Source organism: Cynocephalus volans, chromosome 12, assembly GCF_027409185.1.
Source record: "Cynocephalus volans isolate mCynVol1 chromosome 12, mCynVol1.pri, whole genome shotgun sequence".
Lineage (NCBI taxonomy): Eukaryota > Metazoa > Chordata > Mammalia > Dermoptera > Cynocephalidae > Cynocephalus > Cynocephalus volans.
In genome coordinates, this window is record NC_084471.1 from 48,072,905 (window position 1) to 48,086,929 (window position 14,025).

The window sequence follows — 14,025 nt, forward strand, 5'->3', positions numbered from 1 at the left end:
AAAGGGCACAAATCGGATGTGTACAACTTGATTATTATAAATGAACACAAATGTGTAACCACCACCAAAGTTAAGAAATACAACATTATCAGTATCTCTCTCACGTTTCCTTTCAAAGCTTGTCTGTCTGTCCTACTCAAGGTAACCACTGTTCAGACTTCTAACACTATGCATTAGGTTAATTATTTTTGTTTTCTAACAATAAAACCACACCATGCATATTTCTTTTCATTCGTGGAATAAATCCATACTGTTGAATAAGGTAGTAGTTTGCTTATTTTCAATGATGTGTATTAACCCTTTGAATTACTATGTATATATTTATTTAGTTTTTCAATTGATGAACATATAGAATGCTATGGACTGAACTGGTCCTCTCAGAATTTATATGTTCAAGACCCCAATGTCATTATATCTGGAGATAGGGTCTTTAGGAGGTAATTAAGGTTAAATGAGGCCCTAAGGATGGGCTCCTAATTCAAGACTGAGGCCATATAAGCAAGGGAAGAGAGGAAGATCTCTCTGTCTGTCTGTCTGTCTCTCTTTCTCTACCATCTGAGGACACAGCAAGAAGGTGACAGTCTGTAAGCCAGCGAGAAAGACATAAACTAAATCCTCCTGGAACCTTCAACTTGGATTTTGAAAACTCCAGAACTGTGAGAAAATAAATTTCTGTTGTTTAAACCACCCAGTCTATGGTATTATTTTATGGTAGCCTGAGCAGGCTAAGACGGATATACATTATAGGTAGTTTTTAATTCGAGGCTATTCAAAACAATGATGTCATGGGCATTCTTGTACATTCCTATGCTTTGGAGAACATGTGTGCACATTTCTGTAGAGTATATGTCAGAAGGTATGTATATGTTCAAATTTAATAGATAACAGCAAGTGTTCCAAAAGGTTGCAATTTTAAATTCTCCCTATCAATATATGCATATTCCAGTTCCAGTTGATTCACATTCTTATCAAAACTTGTTATTGTCAATTTCCTCAACTTTAGCCATTTTGATGTGTGTGTGTAGTGGTGTCTCCAGTGACTAACAGAGTGGGGCACTTTTCATGATTATTGGCTTTATGGATATCATTTTATATGAAGTATCTTTTCAGTTTTTAAACATTTTTTTTTCTATTGAGTTGCCAGTCTTAGTGATTTGTAGTAGTTTTTAATATTTTTTAAATTTCTTGACAAATGATGTATTTACTAAAGACCTAATATTTCTTCATATATTTTTTAAATAATTTAAAGTAAGTGTTAGCAGCTCCTGGTACTTCTTAACGTGTACAGTTATAGCACAAAAAAGTAGTTTGTGTTTGTTTGAGAAATTGCAAATGCCAAAGATACCCTTAAAATGAAATTTTTTTTCTTTAGCAAAATATTTAAGATGAGGAATAGAGTCCCACCTCTGTCCACAGGTGGAACACCCATTAAACTTGGCAACACATCTGAATTAGTATAAAAAAGAGGTACTCTTTTCCAATAAATATTATTTCCACTCAAACAGTTGTTGCCAAAAACTCATCCAGTAATGCTTAGTAGAAGTTATCTTTTATTAACACGACAGATATCAACTCTTCGAGAGAGATGTAGGTCTTAAGTGGGTACTCTTTCATAAATTTCATAATGAAATGAAAGTAGGGTATGACATTTTACTCTAGTAAAGTTTACAGACACATTAGAAGTTAAGTCTGAAACTATAAGTTGGAACTTTGGGAAAAAGTTTTTCTTTTTTTCTTTTTTTTTTTGAGAGAAAAAGGAAACTCACCTTTCAGAAATAGCAGTCAGAAAGGAGATCATTTAGTAGCAGGCTTACCTGGATTTTAGCTACATAATTCAGTCCAAGCTTGCCGCAGTCATTATGGATGTTCCTGAAAATAGGACCTATTTTTGCTGAGCTCTCATTTTGAAGGATAAGATTATGGGTAGAAAACTATACAAACTTTTCAAAATTATGTGAATTATTCCTGTAGGCTGGAGTTGAAAGTGACAAAGATTTGCCTGTTCATTGAAGGCTGAAATTTACAGAAAATTTTAAACACTGCAGAATTCTTTTGAAGGTGCTTTTGTTCTGATAAACTTAAAATCACTATGAAAATTTTTAAAATTATTTTCTTCCTGAAGCAACCGATAACAGTATAATATGCTTTGTAAGGATGTCATAATTGAATTGAGGACAAAGAAAGTGATACCACCCCTATTCAATTCAATAACTCTTAAAGTTTGCTGGTATTTTTTGACCTAAGGAAGTCCAATATCTGACAATGAGCTATATGAGAGAACTGATTATGTTTATCCAAACTTACTTTTGAAAATTAGTTTATCACTAATTACAAACAAAACAAAAAGCTGAAATGATCAGATTTCAAATGATTGTGATTCGTAATGCTGAGTCACAGATCCCACTATAATTCAAAATATGAAAAATTTTAATTAAATTCATTTTCAACTGGAGTCAACCTTAGTTTTGTGTTCTCTAAAAATTTATATTTTGTAATAAATTACAAACTGAATTTTTCATGAAAAAGTGACAGTGTTTGTAATGATTATTTTATATTAGAGTAAATTATTTTTTTTATATAATGGAATAAATTTCTTAAAATTTGGCATTTAGGACCAAGCCCGTGGTGCACTTGGGAGAGTGCGGCGCTGGGAGTGCAGCGACGCTCCTGCCCAGGGTTCGGATCCTATATAGGAGTGGCCGGTGCACTCACTGGCTGAGTCATGAAAAAAGACACACACACACACAAAAAAAACATAAATGCCAATTTTTTTTTTTTTTTGTCTTTTTCGTGACCAGCACTCAGCCAGTGAGTGCACCGGCCACTCCTATATAGGATCCGAACGGGAGCAGTGCCGCACTCTCCCGAGTGCGCCACAGGCTCAGCCCGGCATTTATGTTTTTATGTACAATGTCAATGGGAAATTTCCATTGCCTTGATTGCATTACATTCTTGATCCTCAAAAAGGAAAGAAGAAATTAACCTAATAAAACAATATTTGAGATTTGTAGAGTGAGTGAACAACAATTTTACTTTTTTATACAGAAGAATTTAAACTACTGGTAGAATTTTAGAGGCATGTATTAGTGTACAAGGTTTTTAGGATTCTGTGAGACCCTAAATGAGATACATTATAACTATTAGTATTTTACTAATGGAAAAATAATGGATGGGATTTAGAAAGACTGTCTGAAACTGATTTATGGTGCCAGAGCAATTAGTACTATTTAGGTATAAAGTTAGAATATCACAGCTTAAGTTTTTAAGTGGGAAAAGAAGCGGTAAAAAAAAAAGTTGTGCATAAATTACAATACAACATGTTTTGCAGGATCAGTCATAAGTCAAATTAGAGTTCGGATAAAGCCTGTTTTGAATGCTCTTCACTGTTCTTATTGCTTTTTGCCTCACTTTTCAATATTATCCTTGTTAACCTGAGAACCTGTTTGTAAGTATACGTTTTTTAAATCAGTCCCTCAAGGTTAAGACAAAGTTGAATGAGCTACAGGTATATCTATAGCTGGTTTCAGTGACGGTTAAAAAAATGAAAATAATGCACACAATCCTTGGTTGAGACACTTCCTTTCTTTTCTCTTATTTATTATTATTATTTTTTTTTGAAGCAAAAGAAGTCTTAGAACTCAGACGTTTTGAAACATAATAGTAAAAATATAAACCTTTCATCTTGTTTCTCTTCTTTTTAAACATTTCCAGAACTTAAGCCAAAGGCTCATGCCCCATGAGCTCTCAAGCTAACCCTGCCTGAGCAAGAAAGCATATACACCGTCCAAACTCACTGCTGTTCGGATTTTAATGTATATTGAGCACAGATATACTTATGATTCAAAGGGCCCCAGTTTTGCCTCAAGCCCCCCTGCCCCACCCACTTTGGTAAACAATATTTAAAAACCAGTGCTAAATGGCAGATGATTCTGGAAAATTTATGGTAAACCCACTTTTTTAGTGGTAATTTCCGATGAACCAACCCCTTCCACCAGCCCATCCTCTACATACGTACTACTACTTTATCCAGCCATAAATAAAACTGGGGCCTTTCTTTGGTTTCTATCCTTAATGCTGACTGTCTTCCATCACCCAGTTCCCATATCCTGCACTGCCAGTGGAGCTGGCTCTGACAACATCCAGGTACTGGCCTCCTCATGTGGTGGCAGAATGCTCGGATAGTCTCTGATTGCCACCCAACTCTTAAATTTCTATTGCGAAACTCTCTACCTTGCCCCCAGTTCAATGAGCCCAGAATTATGACTAAAAATGTTGTTCTTTTACACTGTTCCTTCTTCCTTTTTCATTACTCCCAATGGCTTTTTAAGAAATTAATGATGCATTAAGGTTCAAATATCTCATGCTATAGCTTTTGCTAAAGAGTCATTTTTGCAAAAAAACAAAATAAAAATATTATGTTTATGCCTTTCTTTGTTCTTTCAAAAATTAAAGTTTACAGAAGAGCATAGGCAGAATCTAACAATATGAAAATTTAGGTCTCTGTTATAAGAATAATGGTGGATAATTCCTCAATGTTTCTCTTATCTTTTTTTAAAACTTCTTTGGTGATTTCTCTTCTTGTAGGATAGAATAAAGAGAAAGTGGGTCAGTTCTTTATAGACATTTTATAGAAAAATATAATTTCTCTTTACTAGATCACCGTCTTTCATATTGTGTTCCTACAACCCTTAGAGGTTACAAATGAAGGTGAGAGAAGGGGAGGTCAAGAAAGCAGGACTATGGCTCTGTTCTTTACATTTAAGCTCCCAAGAAAAACTTTTTGACCAAAAGGATTGTAATGTGTATTAGCCAGAGTTCTCTATAGAAACAGAACTAATAGGAGATATGCATATATAAATATCTGAATTACTTTCTTTTTATATAATATAAGTATATATATATATATATATATAGAGAGAGAGAGAGAGAAAGAGATATACAGTGAGAAATTATCTCACACAATTTTGGAAGCTGAGAAGTCCATGATCTGCCTTCTGCAAGAGCTAGTGGTATGAGTCAATGGTGTAAATCTCAGTCTGAGGGCAGAAGAAGATGAGATGGGATATTCTAGCTCAAGCAGTGAGGCAGAAAAAAAGAGGATAAATTCCTCCTTCCTCCTTGAATTTTGTTCTATTCAAGCTTTCAGCTGACTGGATGATGCCCAGTCACATTGCAGAGGGCAATCTACTTTAGTAAATCCACTGATTCAAATGCTAATCTCATCCAGAAATACCCACACAGACACAGCCAGAAACAATGTTTAATCTGGGCATCTCATGGCCCACTCATATGGATACATAAAATTAACTATCCCATAATGCCAGTATAATCATGATAAGAGATATTTGGTGTGATCTTTGGACTTGAAAAATGTGGCCCAAACCTGGCAGGCATACATCATTTTTCATCACTATTAGCAAATGCAAAGCATCCAAAGTATCACATCTCAGACAAAATTCAGGACAAAGGTGGTAAGTCATTCTCTTTAAAATGTAAAATCTATGTGCTTTACAAATGTTCAGTGTTCCAATACTGCTTGCATGTCAGTTTGAGTCCTCTGAAAAGCAAATACCAAGATGAGATTAAATGTGCAAGGATTTTATTAGGAGAAATGCATGTGAGAAAAATACATGGAGGAAGCCAGAGAAGGCTGCACAAACCATCAGACCATGGAAGTGTGACCCAAGTAGAGGAGAGAGGGAAGAAAGACTGAATAGAAACATCCCAGATGACTATGCAGTGTAAGCAAGTTTTAGCAAGGTTGTCAGGTAGTCATCAAGCCAACATCAGCTTCCAGAGTGCTGTGTCTCCCAGAGTCTGTCTTACTATTTCTGCTATGCTCAGTTATTAGCTAGGGGCAGTATGTGGAAAGTATAGCCTCAGCACAAACTAGGTGGATTTCAGAACATAATAGCTTTGTTTCTTGGTCAATTAAGCTTCCTAATGTTGTAGGTCTGTAAAGCATATTCTCATGGCCACCACACGATTTTAGATGTCATACTATGAAATTTATATTATTCATGCCATGAAAGGTAATGATCTATATATTGTGGTCCGTGTTTTTATGGAGATCACAAAGGATATAGAGATCACAAAGGATATAGAGGTGCAGAGGGTGGAGAGTGGGTGGGGGACGGGAGGAGACATTAATTATGTTAATTATAAACTTAGCAGGCAAGAGAAATTCGGATCAGGAAAAAAAGGGAAGTCTTAAGGAACAGAGAGAATGATGGTGTCAGGTCCACCGCCAGCCAACCCGAACAGCCCTAGCCTCGTTCCTTTTGGTGGGTGAGCGAATGGCCCGGATTCTTCTTTCTCTCTGGTCCCCTTTTGGAAGGAGATGGGGGAAGAGAGCCGAGAAGAGAGGTGAGCACAGCCGCCGGCCCCAACCAGCCCGTTAAAGGACACTCAGACGTGGTGGGGGTTCTGTCGAGCAGTTCCGTTTATTATCACACAAGCACTTGCTTTTAAAGGCAAATGGGGAAGGGAGGTTTTTACATCCTCCAATCAGCTTAAAGGTCAAGGGCATGCATCCTGTCTCAATGCCTAGCTATTGCAACCATGCAGTGTTCACGAGCATGGAAGCGCATATTTGGCCAATAAGGTCTGAGGCAAGGTTCCTGCAGACATCCCCACCCTACTTCCTCCCGGCGCTGTCTTAGGCTGCCACGTTAATGTGTCCTTGTGGGCCCATAATGGCACCGATTGTAATGTCACTTAAGGTGGCGTTAGTTTTTAAGGCCCGATATGATGGAACTGGAATGCAAAAACAGTGGTATAGGATGAGATCAGATTGATATACAGGGACCTTGGCCATGCTGGTCTTCCAACCCAAGATAAGGTGTTTTTCATTATCCAAGAAACAAAAGAAAGCTTCTGTGTATATTTTTAAATGATGAGATATAATAATATTCATATTTTAAAGATATCATTGTGTCTACCACATGGAGAATGGATTGGAAACCAACAAGAGCAGATAGAGAAATGCTAGTTGAGGTTTTTTAATTTGCCAACAGAGAAGAGATGTGTAGTTACAACTTCTGCCTCCTTTATGGCTATATTTGCTGATGTATCTTTGTAAATTATCTTTACTTGTCACCTTTTCTGTTTTAATTTATTTAAGGAATATCTCTTGCAAGTGATATAGTTATTTTTTTATATTTAAGTCAATCCAAGGGTTGTTACTCTTAAAAGGTGTTCTTGTTTTATACTTTTTTTTTTAACTCTTGTCCCTCCTAGATGTATGTTTTTACTGGCTCTTGATATATATTGATTGATTTCTTTCCTGTGTGTAGTCTTCTTTCTCATTTGCATGTCTTACACTTTTTGATGAAAATCTGATATTTACAATAATATAATGTGGTAACTCTGGGAATCAGATCCTCACCTCTCCCCAGGGTTTATAGTTGCTGTTGTTATTGTCTGTTTAGTAGATTTTGTGAACTCATTCCACAATGTCTGTATATTTTTCATGTTTGTTAACTGAAGTCTTTGTTCAGTTAGCTTATTGATCAGCAAGTGATTGTCCAGAGATTTCCTTAAAATGTCTCTCAGTTCTAACCAAAAGGCACTGTGTGTATGTTAAGACATGGCTTCAACACTCAGGCAATTGACAACTCTGCTTTAGCTTCACTTCCTCCATGTGCAGATCCTCAAGTTAGCCAAAAGTAAGAGTTTTGTAATTTCTCAGGTTTTCCTAAGCATGCACGCCACTCTGAGTATGTACACAGCCCTACACATGTGTGTGGTACTGCAGATTGTTAAGAGTATGGAGGAGCTTTTCAAAGCACCTATGGAAACCCCATTTCTCAATTTTTCTTTTTAAGTTTATAGTTAATGTTTGTCCCAAATTCTAGCCACTTTCTCAGGAAGCCACAAAGTTAAACAATTGTCTCTTAATTGTTTCTGACAAACTCCCCCTGCTAAAAAGCTTTTTGCAAAATGATTTTAGAGTTAGGTCAAATAAAGATGTGTACAGTCTTCAAGGGAACCACCAAACAGGTTAAATAATGACAATTCTCTGAGAAAGAGGCTTTGAATGAGCTCCAACAACATTCTGCCCCCTCTGGTGGCTTCCAGACTGTTGGTTTTCATGGCTGCCATGGAGCTGGGGGAAAGGAAAATTAAAATACCAGAAAAACTCACTGTTTTTACTGACATTTAGCTGTTGGTTTTTTTTGAATAAATACTCCCCGGCTTGTTGAAAGACTCTGACAAATTTCCAGAGTTCAGAAAAAGTTGGTTCTAACAATTTCCCCCATTTTTCTCAATGTTTCTATGGAGGTGAGAAATCTTGGAGTTGTTTACTCCACTTTTTGCTGATGTCACCAGTTTCTCGCTATATTGATTACATTTATTCTTGCTTTTTTGTGCGTTTGTGTGTATGTGAATTTCTGTGAATGTGTTTATGCATATATAATATTTCTGTTCTTATTTTTACTTATGTTTCTGTTTTAGTTTCTTGTTGTAACAAATTACTATAAATTTTTGTCATTGAAAAACACATTTACTCTCTTACAGTTCTAGATATCAGAACTCTTAACATCAAGGTTTTGGCAAAGCTGCATTCCTTCTGAAAGATTCAGGGGAAAAACTGTTATTTTTTGTTTTCAGTTTCTAAAAGCCACCTGTATTTCTTGGCCAAAGGTTCCTTCCTGCACCTTCAAAGCCAGCAATGGCTGGTCAAGTCTTTCTCACACTGCATTGATGCTCTATTATGTCATATCTCCCTCTGCCTCCCTCCAATAGGCACTTGTAATTACATTGGGTTCGCCCGGAAAATACAGGAAAATCTCTACACTTTGATTTGCAAAGTCTTTTTTTGCCATTTAAAGTAACATGTTCACAGGTTCTGAGGATTAGAACATGGACGTCTTTAGTGGACCATTTTTTTAACCTCCCACAGTTTCCTTTCAGATTTCTTAATTATTTTTATTCCTCCGTAGAACAATGCCATATGAGTTCTTTCTAATTAAGATTAGAAATCTGACACTGGCTTAACTATTTCCTGACACCTTACTCTGGCCTTTCTCTCCCATAAATAACGTAAGCTTTAATAATCCTTAGCTCTGAAGTTATAATTAAATAATTGATTTTATTTATATGATATACCTTCTTTTTCAACAATAATTTGTTTAAAGACATTATATATACATGGAACTACAAATAAGCAAACAATACAGCTATGGCTTCCATAATTTATCAAAAATACCATTTAAGTGTTCTAATCAGCTTATGGTTTATGTGGCTTCTTTTCCATATAAGCAGCTCTGAACCCTGTCCCTCTATGCATTTGTCTCTACAGATTTCAGGGTGGTGATTTGAACTGGGACCTTAGTTCTCTGAGGTTTCTAAGAAAGGTAATTAATTTTCAGTTTTCCAGATTTTTCTTAAGTTAGAGAGTAATACTATCAGAAACCTTTTGTTTTTTTATATAAAATAAAACAATTTTTTTTACCTTAGATTACATGACATTAGGCGATCTTTGCCCATCACTTTCCTCTTACCATCTCTTTGCCTTTCAACTTGTGTCAATGATATTATTACTTTGTATAGTTTATATATATATATATATAAGTGTATATAAACAATGCATATAATATTTAGCCAAACTATATACAGTATATATATACATATGTATTAGTATACATATTTTCTATATAGTGCTATACTATAGCATTTGATTTCCATTCTGTAACTTTACTCATTTTTTGTCCTATGTATAGGGTAATTTTAAAAATAGATGGTGTTTGTAACATTATGGTTATGTATATATTATTAACTGCAGAATTAGGTAGTAAAATTGCTCTATAAAGAAATCATATATCTATAGTCCTATGTTACTAAATTTATTTTATTAAGAGAAAAGAGAATATTAATATATGAAGATTGAAAGGATTCTTTTGCTTATAATCAATCAATTTTTTCTCTCTCTCTCTTTCTCTCTCTCTATCTGTCTCTATCTCTGTAGAGAAAGGGGGAGACAGAGGGTGGATTTTCTTCACTCAGTTGGCTGTTGTAAATGCTAATCTTTTTCTGAAACATTCTCACAAACACACCCAGAAATAATGTTTTACCAGCTATCTGGGCATCCTTTAGCCAACTCAAGTTGACACATAAAATTAACCACCACATCTTTCTTTGGAAATAAGCCCTCATCTAATTATCCAAATTTGAATGTTCCAGCTTTTTCCTGCCAAGACCCTGATTCCCAGAACATACATGAAAATATTCCTCATGCACTTGAATGTACCATGAATGGGTACAGAATCCTAGGTTCAAAATCCTATTTCCTTACAACACTAAAAACATTGTACTATGGAATTTAAACACCCATTTTTCACTGAGAAGCCTGGAATGAACACACTTCTCATTGATTTCTAATAGAACATATTTCTGAAAAATCTCAGGGTTTTTTGTTTTTATCCTTGACATTTTGACATTACATAAGGAAAAGTCAAAGTACGGAATCTTTGTCATTTATTGTCTTCAATGCTTGCTAAGGTCTTTCTAAACGATAATATGTTTCTCATCTCTAAGGAATGTTTTAATATTTACTTGATTGTTCCCCCTCACCACCCACACACATATACATTCTCTGTTTTCTTTCTCTGGAACTCATTTGATGACTATTGGCACCCAGGACTGCTAATCTAAGTTAATTAACATCTCTGTAGTATTACATTTTTGCTGTTGTTGTTGTTCAGACTTTTTGAAGAATTCTTTTTCTTAGAGCTTTTATATTAAATTTTAAATTGTGGCAATTATTAAATGTCTATGAATTCTTTATTGCTGTCTGATTTCCCCCTTTTTCTGTTATTTTTCCAATTATTTACTGTGGTTATACTCTTAAATATATCTGAAGACTTGGAGATCTGGAAGATAATAACAAATAGAAAGGGGGTTTTTTTTGTTTATACAATTTCTGAAGTATCTATCTCGTCTATGATTAGTTTTTCCATTTGCTCATCTTGGTCCTTAATTTTTGTGCTGTTGATTTCCCTCAACTGGTTGATCATCATTTATAAATATATATATATATATAACTGGTCATCTTTTTCCATTTTGTTCCATTCCATACATATAAGTATATATTCCATATATATGTATTCCAAATAGTATATGTGTATCTATATAGATATATATTCCAATATATTTCAATATTCTTATACACACACATACACACACACAAACAGCCTTTTTAAGTTTCCTCTGCAATTAAATATCACTTCTGTGAATGAGAGTGTTGCTAGTACGCTATGAAGAACCTCGCAACCCCATACACACACATAGCCCCCAGTGCATGTGTAACAAATATCAAGAGGATCATGGCCTTCCCATATCTGAAGGTTAATTCTAGGTGTAAACTTGATTAGATTAAGGAATGCCAAGAAATCTGGCAAAGCTATCTTTTTAGACGTATGCATTAGGGTGTTTCCAACAGAGATTAGTATGGGATCCTGAGTGGACTGGGTGGGAAAGACCCACCTTCAATGTGGGTGGGAACATCCAATCTGCTGGAGGCCTGGAGAAAGCAAAAGATGGAGAAAAAAGGTGAAGCTCTCTCTCTGTCCACTGGAGCTGGGACACACTCTTTTCTCCTGTCTGTGGACATCAGAGTTGGAGACTCCTCAGCTTTGGGGTTCCAGGACTGACACCAAGCACACCATCGGCTTCCCTGGTTTTGAGGCCTTTAGACTTGGACTGAGCCACGCTACCAGCATCCAGTTTGTAGACGGCCTATTGTGGGACCTTTCATCATAATCACAAGAGCTAATACCCCTAACAAATCCCCTCATATATTTATAACATACCTTATTGATTCTGTCTCTCTGGAGAACCCTGACTAATACACCATAACTTCCAGGATGATATCTCATTTTTTTTTCCCTTGCATTTTTGCAGCTGCAATCTGGAGACACATGCCTCTGTGATATACTTGGGGGTGGTGAGCCTGCCCCATGTCACTGTTCACAGGCAATGCTCTGGTCAGTTACTCAGTGTCCACTGAGGTTCTTATTCATTTATCAGACCTGTAGTCTGTGGTGATCCCAGGCATAAGAAAATGGTTCTTTTTCCCTTTTTGTACTCTGGTAAATCCAGTTTAGTTCTACATCTATAGCATGGCTTCACTGAGTACATCCGCTCTTTTGAGGTGGCAATTTTCCTAACAGCACCATCTGATTCTCTTAAATGAAGTGGAACTTAACATCTGTAGATTCCAGATTGCCAAAGGTTTGCCTATTCCTTATTCTTTCCTTCCGAGCGAGTGGTAGTTTCAAAACTATAACCATAGGATGCAACAACCTTCCAAAGCATTTGTTGTTTCCTACGTTATTGTTTTCTAAACGTCACTATCACTACAAGGAGGTAGAAAGATGGCCAAAGAGGAAAACTGGGTAGAAAATGTTGTTTTGAAATTTTGGCTCTCATGATAAAGCAGCATCTACATGCACGAAGACTCCTACCATATTCATAAAAAAATATTTTTAGAAGTTGGAAGAAACTACTGTCATGTGTCACTTGATGACAGGGACATGTTCTGAGAAATGTGTCATCAGGCAATTTTGATGTGTGAACATCACAGAATGTACTTATGAAAACCTAGATGGTATAGCTTACTATACAGCTCGGTTAGATGGTATAGCCTATGGCTCCTAGGCTACAAACCTGTACAGCATGTTACTGTACTGAATACCACAGGCAACTGTAACACAGTGGTAAGTGTTTGTGTAACTAAACATAAAAAAGGTACAGTAAAAATACACCACTGTAGACTTTACAAACACAGTACACTTACTAGACAATAGGAATTTTTAAGCTTTATTATAATCTTATGGAACCATTGTTTTATATGTGGTTCATCATTGCCTGAAATGTTGTTGTGTGGTGCATGACTGGACCTTGTAGGCTCCATTCTAATTCCATGTCAAAGAATTACATATTATTTTTAATCTGGATTAAAAAAAAATGTATAACCAATTGGAGGAATAAAAAATAAGTCCTGAGGAGAAACTAGAGGAGCTAATTTACACAGGATTTGTTTTCTAAATTTAATGTATGTATTCTAAGTTTTGAACTCTGAATTAAAAGGAAGTATATATATTATATATTTATATATTTTGTTACATCATAGGTGTGTTCATGGTAAACTATAGATGATCAGAGAAAATGAAATATTTTATAATTGTAGTTTATTATATTTTTGAAAGGGATTGCTTAGAAAGATGGTAATCTTTGCCTCTGGTCTGTTAATGGGCAATACCAGAGAGGATAAGGAGCAAGTCTGTGCCTGTCAGATGGAAATTGGAAGCACAGCAAATCATTTCAAGAAGTCTCAGACAGCCTAGGTTAAAAAAAAAAAAAAAGTAGCAAAATAAATCAAACGAATTGTGTCCAAGGGAGAAATTTCACACTTATAATGAAAAAGTTTTGTTTCAATAGTAGCAGTGTTTATCCTTTTTTATTAAAATTGATTATCTTTTTTTTTTATGTGAATGAAAAGTGTCAGTATTTTCCTACATTGATTCTTTGGTGAAAGTACTTTGTTCTACTAGATCTACCAGAGTCTTTCAACTGCTATTGATCAATAAATACATTGGAATAAGATCAGTCATCTAAATTTCTTCAGACAAGTATTTATCTACCAAATTATTTAGGACAAGGAAGCTTTAAATGATTTAGTAAATTGCAATTTATCATATTCAGTAATATTGATTAGTCTCAGAATAATATCAATTAAGTCCTTCCTCATTTCCTTTTAATATTATCATTTAAATATAGATTTAGGCTGATCAAAATAATTTGCATGCTTTTCTTTTTTTAAAAAAAATGGGCTATGAGTTTTGCTTCATTATATAGTGCTTTAATTATGAAGTGAAAGTCGAATAAAAATATGGAGTCAATGTTTTGAATATTTTTTAACAAAAGGAATGGTGAAGGTATAGTTAAACCTTTTCTATTTTCATAAATACTACTGTATTTGAGACAGATAATAACAGAAGCTAACATTTATTTACTCCTTAC